At 44.1% G+C, this 21,694-nt stretch overlaps 2 protein-coding genes across 7 annotated transcripts in view; one reads left to right on the forward strand and one right to left on the reverse strand.

Annotated features, from left to right (window-relative positions):
* The window catches only part of LOC126981292 (uncharacterized), a 42,696-nt gene extending 29,159 nt beyond the window's left edge, over positions 1 to 13,537 (reverse strand). The window contains exons 1-2 of one of the 3 annotated variants that reach the window (XM_050832208.1): positions 13,433 to 13,537; positions 9,600 to 9,675 (exon numbers count right to left, since the gene is read on the reverse strand). The gene's annotated coding sequence lies outside the window, so the exon portion shown is untranslated. Of the gene's footprint in view, positions 1 to 9,599; positions 9,905 to 13,432 lie in introns of those variants that run through there. The other 2 variants (XM_050832209.1, XM_050832210.1) reach the window with 2 other exon arrangements.
* LOC126981291 (N-alpha-acetyltransferase 80-like) overlaps positions 1 to 21,694 on the forward strand; it is a 98,923-nt gene that overhangs the window by 72,969 nt on the left and 4,260 nt on the right. The window contains exon 1 of one of the 4 annotated variants that reach the window (XM_050832207.1): positions 20,186 to 20,434. The exons of 2 other annotated variants lie outside the window; for them this stretch is intronic. The gene's annotated coding sequence lies outside the window, so the exon portion shown is untranslated. Of the gene's footprint in view, positions 1 to 20,185; positions 20,435 to 21,694 lie in introns of those variants that run through there. One more of the 4 variants, XM_050832204.1, reaches the window with a different exon arrangement.

Genomic DNA, 21,694 nt, shown 5'->3' on the forward strand with positions numbered 1-21,694 from the left:
CGCTCCTGGTGTTAACTGAAGCGGGAGTGACCTACCGACTGCTACGTATGACCCTGGCCTCCATTTTACTCAAACTCCACTATAAGTATCGCGCACTGAACAATATCCGTTTGTTTTCTGACACATGCTTGTCACACCATGTGACACTTGACACGCCCGTGTCTTTGTTGGACCCGGTACTGGGATAGTAATCGGTCCTTTTGTCAACCTACATGCACACCAATAAAGAGGTTAAATACTTAGTTAACACTTACCGAAAGGTAGATGGATATTTTGAGGGAGTGAGTGTCGGGCCTTCCATCCATTATGGCGGCTTGAAAACAACTGACTTCAGGAACCCGCCGATAGGTGCCGCCGCTGATACCCTCGCGTAGTAACATTTTACGAATGTATTAGAAAATACAAATAGCTGTGGCATTAGTTGCTTTAATATAGAGAATAAAAATAACGTAAAACTCTTAAAAGACCGTTTTTTTGTCCGAAATCGTTATAATCCATGCGCATTTTGGATATTACTGACTTAGGAACTAGTTTTTAGGGTGCACTGCTAGGCAGGTATGAGGCTCAGTCTGTGTATAGAGGCGGTTGTGAAACAATAACAATGGACTTAGAAAATCCAAGCCACCTAACTCTATAATTAAAGAGGCTTGCCCCCCTGGCCCCTCCCCAAGGTAAAACGTATACGAAAATGCATTATAATAATAATTCTTTCACGTGCTAAATTACTACGAATATCGGTTTGGAGTGGTTATTCTTAAGTTTTGCCCTCCTCCCACCATCCTTGTTCCCACCAATCACAAAAAATGAGCCACAGTATGCACCACCTTCTTCCCGCCTTGTGTCTAAAATTAGGAAGTCTCTCTCTCTCTCTCTCTCTCTCTCTCTCTCTCTCTCTCTCTCTCTCTCAGATCAACATTGTTTATGATCGATGACACTTTGCGCACGAGGAACAATGGCGTAAAACTCAGATGTAGACAAGTAAATTCAGACTGCACCAAATTTTTCTTCACCAACGTTGTAGTGCGAGAATGGAATAAGCTCCCACCATCAGTGGTCCAGTGTAACACGATTGACTCCTTCAAAAATAAGCTCGACCGTCACTTCCTTCAACTTAATATCAACTAGAGTAGAAGTGCAACGTTTTGGAGTCTTCTGATTAATGTAAAATCACTTAGGTTTAAGGACAGACCACCAAGTCTGGACCATGGGGTCTGTGTGGTCTGATTTTCTATGTAAATCTGTGTAAATCTCTCTCTCTCTCTCTCTCTCTCTCTCTCTCTCTCTCTCTCAGACACCGAGGCGCCGACACCATCACGTCTCGCCAACATTGCCAGATTGCCGTATTCAGCCTCCTATTTTTGCCGATTTCCGACCCAAAAACTGCCTCCTCGACCCCAATAACTGTCTATATAAATATATATCGGTAAAATAATTAATTATTGGTGTCTTTTGGCAATTGCTATGGCTCAGAAATAGGTAAATACGAGGCTCTGAGTACGATAATCTGCCAACGGTGCGTCTCGCTCACCTCTCTCTCCACCACCACTCCTTGCCTATCTCTCTCTCTCTCTCTCACACACGTACACACATACATTGTCTGTGATGACAAAGGAGTATCTGGCAGCTCTCTGACTGATGATAACAGAGTTGTATTTGCTGATAATTTCTCGACATTCTTCCTCCTCTACACAATCATCTGCTTTCTCTATTTCTTTCCCCCTTGCCCCTTTCTCCCCTTTCTTTATTTCGCTTTTTTTTTTATTTCGCGTTGACGCAATTTATATTATGCATAGCAGGTATATGTTGACTCGTCGTGTATGCTGCTTTGCAAATACGGGATACATGTAATGAGGGCTTTCAGCAGCATAATATACGGAGGCGACAAGCAGATACATACCATTATATATCTTGCTTGAGGAGGCTTTTATTTATATCTCACAAACTTTATTATTACCCTACACGCTTACTGTTGCTTTATAAACCTAAAGAGAACAGTGTGAGTATGAACTGGGCTATTCATAATAATTTCGCAGGTTGATAATTATTTCGCACGTCTACGTGCGAAATACTCACGAGTTCTAGCCGCGCATGCGCAGATACCGATGTTACTAATTATTTGTCGGTCAAGTTACATACCTTACCTCGGGCTGCCTCCTGTCATCATCCAGCCATCATCCTAGAGACGACGATCAAGTCAGACTTTGCACTGCCTTCGTTGTTCGTTCGTTGCAGTGTCCTCGTTGTTCGTTCGGTAAAGTCTTTCTCTTTGTCTTCAGTGTTCCCTTTCTCCTCACTGGCTCGACAGCCACTGCTTCCTACGTCTGCCCCTCAGCATACTGAAAGAGGTGACCACAGCATTGCAACGCTGCATCGGGTGCTGCTTGGAAACTTTATTTCTAATTTATTGGCCGAATTGTTTCGAGCTCCTTCTGTATCAATATTGATTTCTCGGAATACGAGATCAATATTTTCATTAACCCCTTCGCGCCGGATGTTCAAAAAGCCCGCCTGGCTGATATACGAAAAGCCTTCCCGTCATGACTCACGCGCAAGGTGGCTGACGTGAGAATGAATCATCTCGGGAAAACTACCATTGTGTTGAGCTGACAAATTATAAAATGAGACAGAGCGAGACACTGCCTATTTAGGTAATGAGACTGGAGGAAAGGAGAATGGGCGAGATGGGCGAGTGGTGGAGGAAGGAAGGAAGGAAGGGAAAGGTTGGAGAAGTGTATAGATGAAGGGTTAAAGCAAGGAGACCATTGTAATTATCTCCTTGGGTTAAAGAGGTGAAGGGGGAGAAAAGTGGGGCGAGAGATGCCCGGAGGAGGAGAACAAAGAGGACGAGAGAAAGGAAGAGAACAGAGAAGAGGATGGAGGGGTGCAGGAAGAGGGAGAGGGCGGGCTATGCAGTAAATAGACAAGAAATAACCCTTAATAAGCAGTGCCCAGGGGCCCCGAAAGTCGAGAACAGTGTTGGGGAGGGGGAAGAGGGTCGGGAAGGAGGCTCGCTCGTGCTCCTGAAGACTAGATCAAAGAGTAGTTTGGGCTCCTCTTAGCATTCTCTCTCTCCCTTCCTCTCTCAACTGTCTCTCTTTCTTTTCGTCTTTGAGGGAAATAAAGGGAGACCACCTGAAGGCCTTTTTCTTTTCTTCTATTTTTCCTCCTTCCTCTCTTCCTCTTACTCCTCTTCCTTGTCCTCTTCTTCCTAACACTCCTCTTTGTATACGGCTATCGCGCCTCTTTGGTTGTTTTCCTCGCCTTATTCTTCACACTCCCTTTGCTGTTGCTACTACTACTACTACTACTACTACTACTACTACTACTACTATTATTATTATTATTATTATGTCAGAAGGATGTCAGGAGTTATAAAGTAAACTGTTATTAGTACAGATACCAATGCTCTCTCTCTCTCTCTCTCTCTCTCTCTCTCTCTCTCTCCACAGATGTTTCGTAATTTCGGCAGGGAAGAAAGGCAACGAGACTTTTACTAAGTGTGTGTGTGTGTGTGTGTCATGCAATCATGGCAGTCTACCCGAGGACTTCACTTTTTTTTGTTGCAAAATACTACTACTACTACCACTATCCACCTACCTCCACTGCTAGTACCTCCACACACACACACACACACACACACTACGACCGCTATCCACTTACCACCAGCATAGTCATTTACCCTTCCACTCTAATCTTTTGTATTAGTCACCGCCTACCATTCCTTCTCTTACCCACTTATGAAATCTTCCCACCCTAACCACAGCCTCTCCCTCCGCCCTACTCTTCCACTCAGTGTCCCCTCTAAATAGTCGTCTTTCTTTATTACTGTCACTGGCTACTCCTCGTCCTACCCACGATGTCTCCGAGAACCCGCCCCAGCTTCTCACTCCTCCACTCAGCCCTTCCACCCGCCGGGCCTCCACGGAGAGAACTTTTGTAACTGCTGACTCCTAACTCCTCCAGTCTCTCACCCTTTCCTCTCCTCTCCACCCGTTCACTATAGTCGTCCAAATATGTCAAGGCCGGTCTCGCGTAGGCTCCCGCGGGTCCTTTCCTCCCCTCTGCTCTGCCACACAGTCCCAACACCTATCTCTCGACATATTTGGAAGACTATAGCCACCTTACCACCACCGCTGTTCACCATCACTTCTCCATAGTCAGGGATCATTTTTGTTGCCCGACGCTGAACTCCTAATTTAGTAATGTCCTTTGCATGGTGGGGAGACCAAAACTGTACCGCATATTCCAAGTGGGGTCTGACTAAACTATTGTAGAGTGGAAGTATTACATCTTTATTCTTGAATAAAAAGTTTCTTTTAATGAAGCCCAACATTCTGTTCGCTTTATTTGCTGCATCGATGCATTGCTGTGAGAATTTGAGGTTTGACGCGATTTTGACCCCCAAGTCCTTAACGCATTGAACGCTTTTGAGTTTAATGCCACGTATTTCGTAATCGAACTTCTTATTTCTTGTTCCAACTTGAAGGACCCGGCACTTATCTACGTTAAAGGGCAAACCTCCTTTGTTGTGCAGCTAAATAATAACCATAATTATGACCATGACAATTAGATAAAGAATATTATTAAGTCGCCGATATCTCGTTCCGTACTTAATATCTTCTATTCTATCTATATTCTATATTGTCACCACTTTCACACCCACGAACGTCTTGGTGCTCTATGAAGGGTTCAGTGTCCATACAGCACATTGCCGTATTGCTTTGCCATTGGAAATCACTCATTATTGTGATATAAGGGTAATTATTGAGAATCGCTACGCGCCTCCAAAATATGATATTACACATCCATATAAGGGACGAAATACATGTCCCTTAACCATAATATGAAGGCGGAAAAACTTAAAAGTAAGGAAAAAGTGGTAATGGTAGTGAAAAGGCATATACATACATTAATTTGTTTTGGTGGCGGCGGCGGCCATTGGGAGTTGAGCAGTGTTGCCAATGATCCGGTTAGCGATGGTACGCTAAGTTAGCGATGGTACACTTAGTTAGCGATTAGCCCACACATGTGAGACCAGGTCCACCACGCGTGGTTCTTCTTCTTTTTTTTTAGAACACGCACTTTTAACAAATACTATACCCGGCCCAAACCTTCACAAAACCCTTTGGGTAAAGGTGTGTTCTAAAAAAAAAAATAATAATAATCACGTGTGGTGGACCTTGCGTGGGCTAATCGCTAACCAAGCGTTGGATCGTTAGCAACACTGCTCACCTCCCAATGCCTTTTTTTTTATATCACAAGAACGAGTGATTTCCGACGGCAAAGCAATACAGCAATGTGTTGTATGGACATTGGTCCCTTCATAGAGCACCAAGGCATTTGTGGGTGTGAAAGTGGTGACAATATAGAATAATACCCACGATTCAAGAAATCCATTTGATTTTTTTTTTTTCACGTGTTGGTCGATGGCACCTATACGCTTTCTAAGTGGGGCCTGATCGCCAGCCCCAGCCTGTTATGATGTGGGCAAGTGTTTATAGTGGCGCCATCTTGCTTGGCTCATGCTGCCCCCTTCCCCCCAAGTATATTCAATTACAAACAAGTACACTGTATATAGATTCTAGTGAACTTAGTGATGATACTATTGGGTAAATATGTACAGTGTTATGATATTGTAGTGTAATATTATGTCATTAATGTGTATATACGAAAACTACAAACTTTCTTGCTTTACGAACCTGTGACAGGAACTATATCACAAAGTACTTGTACTTAAGTACAATGACATGTACATGGACTTCAGTACAAAGCAAAGTGTCTGTACTTGTACTTGAAAAGATATCCAGGTACTTGGACTTGAGTGCAGTCGCCTGTGTAGTGCAGCGACTATGCCTGATGAACGAGCCTCCCATAACCCACTTAGCCAGTGGGGTACCTCTTTGGCTGACTTGGTAAGGAGTGGCTCTCCCGTCACGCTGGTTGCGGGTTCAATCCCAGGCAGCCGGGGAATACCCTGTCCTTGATGTGATTAATTTCTCGTGTGTTTCGATACACGCAGAGGACATGTGAGACCGAGAGAGTAATAGAAAAAGAGAATAGAAAATCTCGTCATTAAAGTGGTGGCATAGCCAGGCAGCCGGGGAATCGTGTAGTGCAGCGAGGGCCTGATGAGTGAGCCTCCCATGACCCATTCAGCGAATGGGGTACCTCTTTGGCCGACTCGGTAAGGAGTGGCTCTCCCGTCACGCTGGTCGCGGGTTCAATCCCAGGCAGCCGGGGAATACCCTGATCTTGATTAATTTCTCGTGTTTCGATACACACAGAGGATGTGTTGGAAAATAGAGGAAATAGAAAAATAAACTCCCGGGGCATGACACCTGTACTTGGACCCAACCCTGCATTAGCCGATTCTACCTCGTCACAACGAATATGAAGAAACTTTAGTAAAATAAGGAAGCACTGTTTACTGCCTGCTCTCCAACAAGTTTTGCCCAACCCCCATCAGGTCAACTGTAACCAACCACCAGCAACAGAGTGCCTATGTTCTTTCTCCATCATCTAAGGCTCTCTAAGGAGGGGCTTCTCGCCTGAGTTGTCACTTGAGGTGGAATAGACTATAACACTGCCGGTAAGCCCCGCACACCTGACCAAGGAGAGCTTCTGAACCTTGGCTTAAGTTGCCGCATCGTGTCTAAACCGAGAAATCACCAAGAGAGTCGAGAGTGGGATGCTTCCAGACATGAAAATTTCCACATAAGGCAACGTTTATATAAAGCAATATGTCAATATATAAATTAATCTTATAGGAAGATATTACTGAATCGTGTAAAGGCAGTAAGCTCCGAGGCTAAACTCACTACACAGAATGGCTCATATGGACTTGCTTTTCCTTACTAGAATGCTGTAACACTTTAGTAATGGCTCGGTACAGCGGCCCTGCGACACCGACCCTGGAGCAGTGCAACTCGAGCAAGTCCTGGTATGCCACTGACTCCTTGAGGCACTTAAGTCACTCATCACTGCCACTCAGTAACCACGCACATATCTAAGCATTAGACTGGGACGTGCTGTAAACTCGTGGTTCGTGAACATCACACGTTTGTAACTTTACATTTACAAACCTGTCCCACCAGATACCTTAACCTTGTCACGATAGTCAGTAGGCTACACAGTGACAGTAGTAAAAATTCTCTCTCTCTCTCTCTCTCTCTCTCTCTCTCTCTCTCTCTCTCTCTCTCTCTCTCTCTCTCTCTCTCTCTCTCTCTCTCTCTCTCTCTCTCTCTCTTAGGGGGTAAATCCTTGAAACGAAACGAACACACACACACACACACACACACACACATTATATCAGAGTAAAATGTTTTGTATACCGTAATCAGATTTCAAGTATAATGTGTCTAAACAGTCAATTCCAGTTTCAATTGCAATTACTTATAAATTCAAAGTTCAACTACAATCATATCCCCCAAAACGTGGCACTGATTACATCACAACTATAATTCCTCCAAGCCCGAGTCCACTATTACGACAGCCCAAAGTCCTTCCTTCTGCAGCAAAGACGAGCCCTCTAATGCAGGCAGTCTCCTTATGACCCAGCTGGCTTTCCGGTTACCTACTTCCCTTTGTTTTCTTGTCCTACTTTTTAGCCTCCTCCTCCTCCCCCTCCTTCTCCTCTTCCTCCTGGTCTTCTTCTCTCCTCCTCCTCCTCTTCTTCTTTCCTCCTCCTCCTCCTCCTCCTGGCCTTTTGTGAGTATTTGCATATTGACACAGCCATTGTTGGTTTCCCCGGAAGGATGGAAGAGCCTCCTTATACTTTCCTTTTGCCGCTCTTTCCTTCATTTCCTCATTTTAGACTTTTCCTTCCTTCTTTTTTTCCTCCCTCCCTTCCATTTTTCCTTCACTCCTTCCTTCCTTCCTCCCTCCCTCCTTCCTTCCTTCCTCCCTCCCTCCCTCCTTCCTTCCTTCCTTCCTTCCTTCCTTCCTTCCTTCCTTCCTTCCTCCCACCTTCCTTCCCTTTTTTTTTTCTTCCTTGGGGGCTTCGTGGTGCAGTGGTTAGCACACTTGGCCCACAACCGAGAGAGCCCAGGTTTGATTCCCGGGCGGAGTGGAAAAATTTGGGCGGCTTTTCCTATACCCTAAGCCCCTGTCCACCCAGCAGTGAATGGGTACCAGGTATTAATCGGGGGTTGTGTCCCGTCTCCAGGGATCTGTTCCCTTCTCCTATAATTCCTTCCCCTCCTGTCTCTCCGGCACATGACCACAGATGTTGCGCCGACTAAACGAAACTTTCCAACTTTCCTTCCTTCCTTCTTTCCTTTGTTTGGTGGCTGGGAAGTAGCTGAGCATTTGAAGGAAAAGCTAGAAATGATTTGGAAGAGTAAATAAATCCAAGGTCAAACGGAGATAAGAACTTAGAATATAAGTTCAATGGAAGACAGAAGAGTAGTGACGGAAAAACTGGTGAATACTAAAAATAAAATACGGTAAAATAGGATGCAAGAAGAAACAAGATAGAAAGAGAAAATAGAAAGATAAAAGACAGTTACAAAAAGGTTGATGAATCAGTATGAGTAGACTAGTTCAATTGTGATATGCAAGAACGTGATTGAAGTTTAAATATATAAATAAAGGTGTAATAGATGAGAAAAGAATGACCAAAGGAAAAATAGAAGTTTTCAGGTGCTATCTTGGAAGTTTCTTTTTTATATATAATTTGTCAAGAAAAAAATAAAATACTTATGCAGACTTTACTGGTGTTTTTTTTTTCAGTATCGTACTTGACTTCCTATCTATTATTTTTTTTCCTCTACTCATTTAGAAATCACCCTCGAAGATTGCCATCGTAGTATATATAATGTATCTCTTTTTCCGCAATCCCCACGATCCTTCCGCCCTACTAATGCTAATTGGGAGATGCACGCAGACATTATGAACTGATGTTTTCGCCGTTTAATTAATATTTGCCAAAAGCCAGTCAGAGGGTAATGAGGTGGATGGCAGGGATTGGGTGAATATGGCCTGAAGGATGGGGGCAAGGATGGGGGCAAAGGATTTAAGGATGAAGAGGGGAATGTTGTCGGGGCCAGTGGATTTAGTTGTGTCGAGTCCTTCCAGTAATTTCTGTTCTCCGTTTGTCGTAATGTCAAGGGGGGCTATGGGTGGGAAGGGGCTGTGTGGCATGTTTGGTGTCAGGTTGTGTTCTTGTGTGTATACCGATTGGAACTGTGTGTTGAGTATTTGTGCTTTGTGTTGTGGGATGGTTACTAATGTGTTAGTGTTGTCTTTTAGTGATGTAATCGTGTTAGTGTCATGTTTCCGCGCCTTAAAGAATTTGAAAAAGTTTTTGTTATTTCTTACGTTGTCTACGAGGTAAGTTGCTGTGTTTGCGATACGCTACTTTGTTTTTGGCAAATGTCTTTTGGTGGTTTTTGTAGGCGGTCCAATTATCTGTTGTGTTGTATGTCTGCGCGTTTCTTTCGATGTTGTCTGCGTAGATCCCTGGAAAACCAGGGAAGTGTGCACCTACTAGGATGTGTATTTTGTGGCATGTGTCTGTTCATTGAGGCACACTCCTCACACATCTGGCTTGGACACACTCCACACCCTACACACTGGTCTGCTGATTAAGTTTGGCTTACCGGGATTACTTGGGCAGGGTTGCTGGCACCTTTTGATGAGCCTTCCTTGAAGGTGCGGGAGGACGCGCGGCACAAACTAAAAAAGGAATCAATAACTGCCATTAACTGGCTCTTGCTCTTGCTGTACAGGTGACCCATTGGAGAGTCAGGCCTTCATATCGGCACACCCTGTAAAAATAAAAACAAAACAAGCAGTATCCATTACAGATCTTCCAATTCCCTATTTCTTGCACACCACATCTTTTCCAAAAAACTCTAGACGGGACAGCACGAGTGTAGCTCTTTTCCTGTATGTCACAACTAGGTAAATATACACACACACACACACACACACACACACACACACACACACACACACACACACACATTTGGGGTCTTTTCCGTTTGGCGTACAGCGCTAAAAGTAATTTTAATATAGATTTTTCTATGTATTTTTGTCCGTAGAATCAGAATATCACATTATTTTTTTGGAGAAATTAACAGTTTTTGAGTTATTTGCCTTTAAAGTTATTTTCTTCCTATCTATTACTGAAGGAATTCAAACTTTAAAAAGTCGTAATATTCAGTATTCCGTTTGCAAACCTTCAGCAGTCATGGAAACGCTTTGAAAATCCAATTCAAGGACTTTTTTTTTACTCTTGAAAATATGGGATAATGTTTACAGCGTCGCCTCTGGTGCTGGCAGCGAGGCTGCATGGTGTTGCGAAATACCTCCTCGCTGACATAAGTCACATATACATGAGGGGGGGGTCCAGGGAGGGGCGTAGCCCCCCCTGGTTACTAGGGGGGGTCGAGGGGGGCGCAGCCCCCCCGTTAGTAGGTCCTTAATTGAGGTAGGAGTAGTTTAAATATGCGCCCCGACCCTAAGCCCTCTACGAGCTATTTTGAGGCCGCGGCTGCAGCGTAAAGGAAAATAACTTAAAAACTGTTCGTTTCTCCATAAAACGGTTGTCATATTCGGATTCTACGGACAAAAATACATAAGAAAATCTATATTAAAATTAATTTTAGCGCTGTACGCCAAACGGAAAAGATCCCACATTTGTAATCGTAATACTAATATACATATTCCTATTATTTTTCTGTAACATTTATTTATTCAATTATTTTTCTTTGCAAAAGGGGGGGGCCATGGCCCCATGGCCCCCCCCCTCGGTACGCCACTGCTCATACCTCACCCCTTCTCTAGGGTGCCTCATAACCCCAACCACTGCCACACTCACATTCTTACCCTCCACTGCCTTCACTGCCTCTACCACCTCTCTTACCGTGTCTTCTGTGCCTACATTCTCTAAATCATTCCCACCACCCTGAATGATCAAGAGGCCATCCTTAAGCTCTCCTGCCTTCTCCTCAACCTTCCTCCTCACTTCTCCAATCCTGGCGCCATTCAAGCTCTCCACACCACTCCCCTCGGTCTTACACCCCAACTGACTCTTGACATTCTTCATCATACTGTCCCCAACGACACGAATGGGGGGCATACTCTTAATCGCCTTCCTCACCTGTGGCCTGTCCTGCTTCACACACTTTTCATACCCATCCCTACCTCCCCCAGCATCCTCGACCTGCACTTCCACTTCCCTGGACTCTATTGTGATCTTTGGGGCAGCAGGCTCACTCGCTAGGGCGGCTTGCACGCAGGTTTTTTTTAAATATTTGCAAGGAGGTTTTGGAGGAAGGGGAGGTACCACAGGACTGGAAAAAGAGCAGGGTAACTCTGATACATAAAGGAGGGGGAAAGGATAAAGCAGAGATAGGAAATTATAGCCCAATAGCTATCATGAACACCATGGCAAAGGTATTTGGAATAGTAATAAATGAAAAGCTAAAGACCTGAATAGAGACACAAAAGGTGCTAGGAGAGGAACAGAGTGGATTTAGGAAAGGCAGAGGAGGGTTGGAAAATATATTTACCTTAAAAGAGATTATTGAAAGGAACAGGTTGAAGAAGAAGGAGTTATACCTAGTATTCATAGATCTTGAAAAGGCGTACGACACAGTGAACAGAGAAAAGCTCATTAGACTGCTAGGACATGTAGGTGTACATGAAAAGATAGTAAATATAATAAAGTCTATAGGAGGGAAATGAGGTGCAGTTCACATTAGGAGATGTCACTACTGGGTGGTTAGGAAATAATGTAGGAGTCAGGCAAGGCTGTGTGATGTCCCCGACGCTTTTCAACATGTACCTCGAGGAGCTGATAGTGAGAATTAGGAAAGCCGGGAAAGGAGTAGAGATAGGAGGATAGAGGTTAGGGTACCTGGCCTACACTAATGATGTATTGTTGATGGCAGAGAGGAAGGAGGAGATGGAGGAGATCCTGCACATAGCTCAGGCATATGGGAGGGAGTGGGACCTGAAATTTAGTGAAAGAAAATGTAAGGTAATGGAGTTTTGTAGTGGAGGCAGTAAACAATGGGTACTAGGAAACAACGTACTGGAGGTAGTCGATAAATATATGTACTTAGGAATGGAGGTTAGCAAGGAAGGCATAGGAGGGGAGAAACAGAGGAAAGTGAATGAAGGGAAGGCAAGGAGGATGTCAGGGATGATAATAAATGGAGGCAATAGAGTAGTAAACAAATATGACGTAGGGCGAAGTCTGTGGAAAGGAGTAGGTGTACCATATTGCCTCTATGGATCAGAGATAACGCGCTACAGAGAAGGGGACATTGCACAGCTAGAAAAGGTTCAGAACACGGTAGGCAGGTGGGGATTAGGAGCCCCTAGGAGCACAGCGGTAGAAGCGGTCAGAGGAATGGGATGGAGTACGTTCAAGGAAAAAATTGTAAAGGGCAAGTTGGGCTTCCTAAAGAAAATTGAAGAGTAGTGAGGAGAGATGGGCAAAGAAAATACTGCAAGAAAGTGGAAACAAGTCCACCTGGGGGAAAGAATTAGAGAGATGGAAAAGGAGAGAACACCTGAGGGAAGAGTGGAATGAAATGGAGAACAGGGACGTGAAGAAGGCAATTGAAAGGAACGGACAAGTCAAATGGCAGGAAGGAATGAGTGGCAAGTCAACGCTAAAATGGTACAGTAGGAAACAGAAACCAGAGGGAGTACACTGGCATGTAGGAGACTGGGGGAGCAAACTATTGTTTAAAGCAAGAACAGGAACCCTGGAGGTAAACGGCAGGAACAGGGGCGGGGGAAACCAGGACTGTAGCTGTAGGACGGGGCAGATAGAAACAGTGGAACACCTAATAGTGGAATGCAGCAACTATGAGAGGCAGAGAGGGGAGTTAGTGGCAGGAGTAGTGATGGTAATAGGCAGAGAGGAGTGGGCTAGGAGGCTAGAGGAGGAAAACGGGGCAATCTGCACGGTGTTGTGGCTGTATGGAGACAAAAAGGAAACAGAAAGAAGAATGGTAAGGTTGGCAAAAGTGTTCCTCGCACAGTGCTGGGAAAAAAGGGCACAAATGTCTGAATAAGTGAATATAAGTGGCTTTTTTTCAGGTTAGAAAATAACATAATACTGAAAAGGAAGGTGTGTGAATAAGAAGGGAGGAACGAGAGGAGGAGGACCTATGAAGCGATACAAAGCGTTACAGGTTAAAAGAAGGTTGTCTGGGCAGCCTTCTCCACCACGTTGGCCTCCGTCTGCACCTCCTTGTCCTCTTTCGTCCTTCTCCATTCCTTCCTGCTCGTGTCGAGGCACACCGTGCACAGGAACACGATCTAGGATCCGTGATCTTCATGTTAACGCAGGTCAGGTGGAACCACCCCTCACACCTTTGACAGCACAATCCATTGTCACTCACAACCTTCCCACACACACACCACAGTCGTCCTTGCTCATCTCTTCGTAACTCTTAGGTAAAATGCTCACCAAAATACTGCAGACAGGCGGAAAAATCCTCACAATATCTCCGAGCTGCTCAGTGACTTAGGGGTGGGCAGGTGGTACCGGTACTAACGGTACCAGCTAAATGGTACGGTACCGGTACCAGATTGCTCGGATTTATTTATTGGATTTATTGATAATTCTTCATGTCCGATTCCTTTTTTTTTTAGGTTGCTAATTAGTATTGTTATTTTTATTAGACTATGATCGAGTACATCCATAATAACTATATGTACATGCTATTTTTTTATCGAAAAAATAAATATTCCCTTCATTCAGAGAGAGAGAGTGTACAACAGAAGAAACATCCTAATTGAGGGCAGAAATGAATGAGAGAAAAAAGTCCACTGTGTGTGTGTGTGTGTGTGTGTGTGTGTGTGTGTGTTGTACACACACACTCTCTCTCTCTCTCTCTCATGGACCCGATAAAGTATATCCTATACTGCTTAAAGAAACAAAGAGCGAAATACTCTCCTCCCTCACAACCGTATTCAATATGTCCTTGCGACAAGGCATCGTCCCTTCGGATTGGAAAAAGACTAACGTGACACCGATTTTTAAGAAAGGAGACAAAAAAATACCAGGTAACTACCGACCCATTAGTCTAACTTCAATTGTTGGTAAGCTACTTGAGAGCATAATTAGAGACAAAATTGTGAGTTACCTCGAAAGCCACTCATTAATTGGGGATTCACAACATGGCTTCTGTAACAAAAGATCCTGCCCATCAAATCTATTGACCTTTTATAATGACCTCTTCTCAGTTTATGACGTAACCAAATCATTGGACGTAGTCTATCTTGACTTCCAGAAAGCGTTTGATAAAGTCCCACATCATAAATTACTTTATAAATTAAAGCAAATAGGCATTGACGGTCAAGTAAACCAATGGATCGCGAATTGGTTGAGCAACAGACAACAAAGAGTAGTGATTGACGGATTTAACTCAGAGTGGGCTCCGGTCACTAGTGGCGTCCCTCAGGGCTCGGTTCTTGGCCCAGTGCTCTTAATTATTTACATCAACGACATGGATGTTGGACTCAATAATCGCATTAGTAAATTTGCAGACGACACAAAGATTGGTAACTCGGTTCTCACTGACGAAGACAGGCAAAGCCTCCAAGAGGATTTGCACAAAATTTCAGCTTGGTCGGATAGATGGGAGATGCCCTTTAACGTAGACAAGTGTCAGGTCCTTCAAGTTGGAACAAGAAATAAGAAGTTCGATTACGAAATGCGCGGCGTTAAACTCACAAGCGTTCAATGCGTTAAGGACCTGGGGGTCAAAATCGCGTCAAACCTCAAATTCTCACATCAATGCATCGATGCAGCAAATAAAGCGAACAGAATGTTGGGCTTCATTAAAAGAAACTTTTTATTCAAGAATAAAGATGTAATACTTCCGCTCTACAATAGTTTAGTCAGACCCCACTTGGAATATTCGGTACAGTTTTGGTCTCCTCACCATGCAAAGAATATTGCTAAATTAGAAGGTGTTCAGCGTCGGGCAACAAAAATGATCCCTTCCTTACGCAACAAATCCTACGAAGAAAGGCTTTCCACCCTTAACATGTTCTCTCTTGAAAAACGTCGCCTCCGAGGAAAACTGACCGAATGTTTTAAAATACTTAATGGTTTCACGAATGTAGACAGATCAAAATTGTTATGATCGATGACACTTTGCGAACGAGGAACAATGGCATACAACTCAAATGTAGACAAGTAAATTCAGACTGCACCAAATTTTTCTTCACCAACGTTGTAGTGCGAGAATGGAATAAGCTCCCACCGTCAGTGGTCCAGTGTAACACGATTGACTCCTTTAAAAACAAGCTCGACCGTCACTTCCTTCAACTTAATTTTAACTAGAGTAGAAAAGCAGCGTTTTGGAGCCATCTGATTAGTGTAGATTCATTTAGGTTTAAGGACAGACCACCTAGTCTGGACCATGGGGTCTGTGTGGTCTGATTTTCTATGTAATTCTATGTAATTCTCTCTGAATGAAGTGAATATTTATTTTTTCGATAAAAAAATAGCATGTATAGATATTATGGATGTACTCGATCATAGTCTAATAACAATAACAATATATATTAGCAACCTAAAAAAAGAATCGGACATGAAGATTTATCCAGCAACTCCAATAAATAAATAAAATAATAAAATTATGGAAACGGGAGCTGTGATGGAAACGAAAAGCAGGACAAAATGGTGGGAACTTGGGGAGACGGTCAGCGAGGCAGTGACTCAGCAGCGAGCACAACATTCAAGGCTTAAAGCGTCTCCACAGGGCCCATACCGCATGGAGACGGGCGAGCGCCGAGCGTCACAAAGATACAAACGGTACCGGCACTAGCGGTAATGCTCAATGCCGAGTGATCATGAGTCTTCCCGGCACTGGGTACTGGTACCGGGTGCCGAGAAGAATCGATTCAGCCTGCACCCGGTACCGGTACCGGTGCTGAGAAGAATCTATTCAGCCGGTACCCAGTGCCGGGAAGACTCATGATCACTCGGCACTAAGCATTACCGCTAGTGCCGGTACCGTTTGGATCTTAGTGACGCTCGGCGCTCGCCCGTCTCCATGCGGTATGGGCCCTGTGGAGACCCTTTCGGCCGTACCACAAGGCAGCCTCCTCGACTATAGAAGCTCTTCGGCCAATTTCTCATACCATAATCTTCGAGGGGTCCTCTCCGTAAGCGAAGGAAAAGTGTTGACGGGCGAAATTGTTGGAGTCTGGCAAGGGGTCGAGACAGGTACATCCTCGTGAGCCCCTTCGCATATTTTATGCGTCAATTCTGCATTTCTCTCATTAATATAGTAATAAATGATCCAGGAATTATAATAAAACGTATTTGATCTAATGAATCTGCAAAAGCTTTTTTAAATAAATTATTTAAAGTTCTGTTTAAGACTTTAGGGTTGTATCATGATTTTTAACCCTTGCCGAGTTGCCGTGTCAACACACCTCCTTGGTCAACTTAAGGAGCTAGGTAGTCTTTTCCTATAGCTCCGGTGGGGCTCGAGCACTTTTCTAACGGCTCCTTGCCTGACGGGATGGTAGCGAGGGGCAGAGAAGTGATAACGCCGGGCACATGTGGATTCCCTGACTGTGTGCGTGGAGAGAGGTGGAAACCAAAGGGTGCTGACGTCACTCCCCATCCCCAAGGCCTCCCGTCTCATAGGCCTCGTGGAAACACGGGCCGCGCAGGGATGGCAACCCTATCACTCACGCTATGTTCCCAATTATACCTATATTTGCCTTTCAATCAACCATTTTCTTCGTGATTATACATTGAAAAATATGTATGATTACACTAATATATGTAAAATGCTTCAATTATCAATATTTCCGTGTAGAGATGTCTACAGAGGCTACCATCCCAACTCGGAAGAAGCTCTAGCGGAGGAAGGGATCGAGATCACCTTATAATATCCGGCAGAAAGGGGACACCGTTTAAGGGAAGGGGAGGAGGAAGGTTTAGAGGCTGCCAATGGTACGGCCGTTTAAGCCTTGAATGTTGTGCTCGCTGCTGAGTCACTGCCCCGCTGACCGTCTCCCCAAGTTCCCACCATTTTGTCCTGCTTTTCGTTTCCATCACAGCTCCCGTTTCCATTATTTTATTATTTTATTTATTTGTTGGAGTTACTGAATAATTCTTCATGTCCGATTCTTTTTCTTTTTTAGGTTGCTAATATATGTTGTTATTGTTATTAGACTATGGTCGAGTACATCCATAATAACTATACATGATATTTTTTTATCGAAAAAATAAATATTCACTTCATTCAGAGAGAGAGAGAGAGAGAGAGAGAGAGAGAGAGAGAGAGAGAGAGAGAGAGAGTTTTCTTTACAGGAAATTTATTTGGGAATTTCATCCAAGTCATTAAGATAAAAAAAAAAAAACTCCTTTGGGTACCAGTACCGGTACCGGAGCTTTCGGTACCGGTATTACCGGTACTCAAATTAACGGTACTTGCCTATCTTTTCCGTCACGCTTCGTGCTCCGTATTAGCTTCTTCTTCTTCTTTTGACCTGTGACGCTTTGTATCGCTTCTTAGGTCCTCCTCCTTTCGTTCCTCTTTTCTTCTTTTTCACTTCTACACACTTTTCTTTTCAGTATTACATCACTTTCTTCAGCACTTCATCCTGAACTTAGGTTTTCTGTCCTTTTCTTTCCCTGATTTACTTGCCTATGTGCTTTGCTATTTTCCACTATTAAACTTTTCACTCCACTTTCACTGCTCAGATCTTTTTTTCCCAGCAACATGTCAAGAAAAATTTTGTGTGAGGTATTTGTTTCACTGCTTCCTCCTTACTGCCATATATAGTCCTAACACGGTACTTACTCCTCCGTCTTCCTCCTCCAATCTGCTATGCCACTCCTCTTCCCCAATAATTTCCACCACAGATGCCAATAGCCTTTGCCTCTCCTCTTCATACCTGTCACAGGCCACTATCAGGTGCTCTATTGTTTCCTTTTCCCCTATACATAAGGTTTTGGTCCTGTTTGGCACTGTACTGGTAGTCGGTCGGGAGTTTCGCCTTTGTAACGGCGCTCCCTGGTGTGTCTCTACTGTCTGGGTCTATTATTTTCCTCTTTCCAAACGTTAAGTTCAGTTGAGTTTAGAGTCCCTTGAGAGAGTCCCGACTACCTACGATTTGGAGGCCATTATTAGCCCTGTTTTCGCCGCGCTTTTCAAACGCTAGCACACACTCTCTTTTGTATTTTTGTTTCACGGCCGTACGGGTCGTCCACTGAAACTGAGCACACTTGTGTCAGACCTGCACACTTCCTCTAACAGCCAGCAGGGAGCCAGCCGCCAACGAGCTTTGAAAAAAGTAAATGAGAGACAGTTTGTGTCTACATCAACCCACGCAGCCAGGCATCAAGGCGGGGTGCTGAGAGGCGGCAGCACTCAGAGGGTACTGATGAGAGACTTCAAACAAGTCTGGGTGCCTCTCTTTGAGTGTTGCTGCTGTGATGGATGGATTTAACAATACTAATCGCTGTAAAACATTATCGGCAGCAGTTGGGGAAGTCTATCTCTTACCTACATATCCCTTCATCGCCTGACCCTTGCCTGCAGGGAGGGACGCTGCCTCCTCCTGAACGTCATGAGCCTTGATATACTTGTCATGGGCCACGTGGCTGACACACTACCCAAGCTCCATTAATGCAAAGGCACTTTCCTTCCTTTCCGTTACCTTCTTGCAGAAAACTTTAGCATGTAGAGAGAACATTAGTGTAATGATGTGGGGGAGGAGGGTCACTAATTCCATTACTCGCCGATCTGCTGTCTTTCTTCTGTTAACACACACACACACACACACACACACACACACACACACACACGTAAAATGCCAGAATTTTGCTCTTTACTACACTCCAACACGACCTCTGCGTGTACGGCGCCGGGGATCGAACCCGCGACCAGCGAGACGGGATATAGCCACCACCTAACCAGTCGGCCAAAGAGGTACCCCCCTTTAGAGGGAGTTATGGGAGGCTCGCCCATCAGGCCGCGGCACGACACACACATGTAGTTGATGCAATAAGTTTTCTGTGCGATTCCAATTAAGGTATTGTGAAGATCAATCATTGAGTTGAATGACATTTAATTTAATTTAAGTGAACTGATATACTTATTGTAGATTAAAAAAGAATACATTAAATTCTAAGGCCATGTAAACGTGTTTCATTTTGCTTGAGGGTCAAAATAGGTTTAGAGAATATTGTAGGAAAATGTCTTCATCATATCATAATGACATTGGTACCTATGAAAATGAAGACTGTGCAACCTAATACATTAGGCTGTTAAATAAAAATGGACTTATATAACCTAACCTAGAGGAGTTTCTAGCTGAAGAGCCTTCACATGAGCAAATAGTAACTTAACCTATCACCGCTGAAATAGTAATATTTCCCCGCATTTTAAAATCTCAGAAACGAGTAATAATAAAGGAAACGGCTACCAGTGATGATTAGCAAATACAATCTAAACAAATAATGTGTTAACGTTTAGAGTGAGTTGGGTGTGATTATAGAGTGTTACCAAGACAGATATGGCTCAGCAAAAGCTAGCTTCTGTTCATTAAACTCTTGTAACACGTCCAGTCTATTAGACTGTGGCCTTGATGAGTGTGAAATATCCATTGTGAGTCTGTAATAACAGCTGTGGGAGAGATCACATCCAATACTTTTGGCCATAAGGGCCACAGCTTCCCTCATCAGCTTCGATGGCAGGACCTGAGGTGAACGATTGTTTCAGTCCTTGTAGCTGTGCCTCGAGATCTCTCACAATGATTTCCAATTTTCCATAGACAGTACAAAGGGAGGGCGGTTATGACAGCAAGACACACACAATGGCAGTGTGTGTGTCTTGCTGCCATAACCGATGGTTTCCTCTCAAGACGACTGTTAGCACACCTCTGTCTGTCTTCTCAGCGGCCTTGCAGTTGAATTATACATTTTGTGTCCTCTCTGTGGCATGTTGCTACAGCCGAAGGCTAGGCAGCAAGGCATTGTTACATTAAAAAGCAGCATAATCCTCTTCCAAAATAGGTAAAATTATTACTTTTAATACCTCCGTTCAAAGTCGGCGCGGTGCTCGAAGGGCCAAAGATGGCGCCCAGCAGCTTTCTACACAGGGCCGCCTATGTCGGGACTCTATCAAGGGACTCGTCCCTCTTGCAAATGTAAACAAACTCCACGTGATCGCGGTAACGTGCAGATTCTCGTACTCAGCCTCTTATATTTACCAAATTCCGACCCAAAAACTGTCTCCTGCGCCCCAGTAACTAGACTCATTTATATTTATCGTTAAAATAGTTAATTCCTGATGTTTCTTGGCAATCGTTAGGCGACAAGAACCGGTAAATACTATGCTCTGAGTACGATAATCTGGCGGGAGGGAGGGAGTGTCTATTTAGGGCGCGAGGACACAACGCCTCCACGCCCAGCACACACACGTGGCCTCAGCGGGTGAGTGTGGCAGCTGCAGGTTTTCACTCATAACATAATTCTTCTTCTGTTACGACCCCCAGAGCACCCCTAATAAAATTCTTTGGCAAAATTCCCACTCCTAACTTCTCACTCAATGTCACTAGATAGCTACATGGACGAGGATGACAGGTGGTAGTGGGGTGGAATCTGGAGCTGCCGATTGTAGGTCACTTGTCCCCTTGCAGTCTCCCTATGTTCTTATGTTCGTAATTTCACTCATAACGAAACTTTTGGGGCAAAACTTAAGAATAACCACTCCAAACCAATATTCGTAGTAATTTAGCACGTGAAAGAATTATCATTATAATGCATTTTCGTATACCTTTTACCTTGGGGAGGGGCCAGGGGGGCAAGCCTCTTTAATTATAGAGTTAGGTGGCTTGGATTTTCTAAGTCCATTGTTATTGTTTCACAACCGCCTCTATACACAGACTGAGCCTCATACCTGCCTTGCAGTGCACCCTACAAACTAGTTCCTAAGTCAGTAATATCCAAAATGCGCATGGATTATAATGATTTCGGACAAAAAAACGGTCTTTTATGAGTATTTTTTTCTCTATATTAAAGCAACTAATGCCACAGCTATTTGTATTTTCTAATACATTCGTAAAATGTTACTACGCGAGGGTATCAGCGGCGGCACCTATCGGCGGGTTCCTGAAGTCAGTTGTTTTCAAGCCGCCATAATGGATGGAAGGCCCGACACTCACTCCCTCAAAATATCCATCTACCTTTCGGTAAGTGTTAACTGAGTATTTAACCTCTTTATTGGTGTGCATGTAGGTTGACAAAAGGACCGATTACTATCCCAGTACCGGGTCCAACAAAGACACGGGCGTGTCAAGTGTCACATGGTGTGACAAGCACGTGTCAGAAAACAAACGGATATTGTTCAATGCGCGATACTTATAGTGGAGTTTGAGTAAAATGGAGGCCAGGGTCATACGTAGCAGTCAGTAGGTCACTCCCACGTCAGTTAACAGCAGGAGCGTCAGTTCGATCTGGATGACAGCTGTCACAAATCTGTTTTATTTTGTACCTTAAACTACTCGGTAAAAATTATCTAGCATCAACTTACAAGAAGTGGACGGGTTAACCGTCAGTATTGTACCATATGTAATTATGAAACATGACATTTCCCAAGAGTTGCTCGACTACGATTGGGGTGGTGGGGTGGGGGTTCAACTACGCTGACCATCCAATTGCACACCCTACACTCGTCAACAGACCCGCTGCGAC

The sequence above is a fragment of the Eriocheir sinensis genome, chromosome 47, assembly GCF_024679095.1.
Source record: "Eriocheir sinensis breed Jianghai 21 chromosome 47, ASM2467909v1, whole genome shotgun sequence".
Taxonomy (NCBI): domain Eukaryota; kingdom Metazoa; phylum Arthropoda; class Malacostraca; order Decapoda; family Varunidae; genus Eriocheir; species Eriocheir sinensis.